Genomic DNA, 2,410 nt, shown 5'->3' with positions numbered 1-2,410 from the left:
AGGAGCTTCTTGGTGCGGTACTTCTGGAGCCTCAGAGACCATACCAGGTACTGTGATACTCTGCTTAGTCTTCACAGTGTAGGTGTGTCGTGGTGGTGGAGGTGTGTCGTAGGGAGAAGTGGTGGAAATATAAGGAGTGTGTGTAATGGTCAGCATCCTCGCTTCACAAGCGATCGGACCCTGGTTCGATCCCCGGGCAGAGTGAAACTATGGGCAAGTTTCTTTACGCCATTTGCCTTTGTCTACCCAGCAGTAATTAGGAACCTGGATGTTAATCGATTTGCGGATCGTATTCCGGGGTAATGGTTAGCCAGTGCAGTTGGCGAGTTTACCGGTTTTCTCTAACTATTCCTTGACACTGGGTCATCCAGTTTGTTAACTCAGGGTGTGGTTGTTCTGTTGGCTACAGCTTCTACACCTTAAAAAAATTCACGCCTAGGAGGCCCTTGGGCCGGCCATCCTCGATTTCTAGGGGAACCATTATTTATTTATTTACGTACACATGCATGAGTACTCTATTACACCTGGACGCCTGTATTAATTTATTCACATTTCACATAAACTCGAGGATGTAAATAAACTTAAATCCTTTAATACATAACACTGATCCCCGGCGTGAAGATGAATGATAATTAACATTGTAATTAATGCCACCCGCAAAAAAAATCCGTCCAAACTAAAGTATAAATTATTGTTCATTTGAATATTGAAATATATCTCACCTATGTGTTTATGTATAATATATTTTGATACAGGTCCGTGTGTTTGTGTGTTTATAATCCAACACAAATATGCATAAATCCGAATCGTAAACTGAGATCTATTTAACAGTTGGAGCCTAAATTTCCTAGACACTTTTGGTTATATTCTACACCTGCTTCCGGGTCACATATTACGTGGTTTTAACAGGTAAATGTATCTTTGTGTTATAAATTATATCCGAGTTATAATATGTTAAAATAATCTATAATACAAAGAAAAAATAGGGTTAAATCACGTTAAAATCCCTAGTCTCTTTAACCAATATGACACTCGGGTAGATGTCACATATTACTACAGGTGTAAATTGAACAGGGAAGTTTGTTTGTGTTTGAGAATATAACAAAGTTTTCATCATTCATCTACCTGAATAATCTGCCACTCAGACCTTAACTTAAATTAGGTTAGCAAGTTAAGTAATGATGCTATTTATTAATACTTCATACCTGTATTATGATTATTTATATGATTGATTTTATAAACAATCCAACTTGAATATTTGAATAAAGAACAATGAACAGTGAACAGTGAAGCAGCGAGGTGTTAGCAGGAGGCCATGAAGCTATGACGAAAGCTGTGAGCAGTGAGTGGAATTGAGGCAGAAAGACGAGTTACACAGACAAAACAAAGGGTTCAGATCTTGCTACACCCTCTCTCTCTCTCTCTATACATCCAGGGAGGCTTTACGTCCTACACCATGACACGTAACACAAAAGAAGACATCACCAACAAAGACATCAGTGTTGGAGCCGAACAAGAGTAAAGGCTTGATGGTCTACGGAGGGAGGGAGAAATAACGCCTCAGATCACTGGTCAATGTTTGGGTGGTGAAGATACTGACGCAGTTTGGTAGAAGCTCCCGTCGGATATGTCCATCTCTGGCCTGTGTCTATTGATCTCTCTCTCTCTTCTACACGTGTTCATCCTATCCCTTATCCTTCAGTACCTATAATAGGGGCCCCTCAATGTCATCTTTTACTCTTCATTCACCACTACGAAAATCGATATCCAGGAGGGTTTGAGGATCTCCCAACCCCCTTCCTCTCTTCCTTCCTGAATCACTATTATTATTACTTATTTCCTGACACCATACGTCAGGTTAGGTTAGATTAGGTTAGGTTAGGTTATAATAAGGAGTAATTTGTGTGTTGGTCTAGGATACCTACCACCATATTATGACGCCAGGAATAATTATTTGTTGTTATACAGTTATTCACAGTCAATTAAATTTCCATTACCGAATCAGCAGAGTCATTGTTTGGTTTATAAAACTATTCACTATAACTTTGTTCACTATCGTTATTTTGAAATGTAAATTCTGTATCTATTTCATATAAATAGGGTTAACCAGAATCATATACCCCTGGTTAAAATACTCATTATTTTATCTGTGAATATATTGTAATTAGTTTGGCCGTCAGGAAAATGATAAACATATATTTTTTTCCTTAACACAGAGTAAAACTTTCTTCACCCAGTACATTAATCTCAATGGTAGACCCTGTCAGCTTGTAGTGTCCTCACGGTTATCATTTTCCTCAGCAACCACATCTGTTAGGTCTCAGGAGCCCGATGATGCTGGGTGATGATCAACCTTTTGTTTGTGGTGGGTGGCAGTAATCACACCACTAATTGGCTTAAGGTAATCAAG

Source organism: Homarus americanus, unplaced genomic scaffold, assembly GCF_018991925.1.
Source record: "Homarus americanus isolate GMGI-L3 unplaced genomic scaffold, GMGI_Hamer_2.0 scaffold467, whole genome shotgun sequence".
NCBI lineage: Eukaryota > Metazoa > Arthropoda > Malacostraca > Decapoda > Nephropidae > Homarus > Homarus americanus.
The sequence above is the reverse complement of the archived record's forward strand: the minus strand, read 5'-3'. Positions refer to the sequence as shown.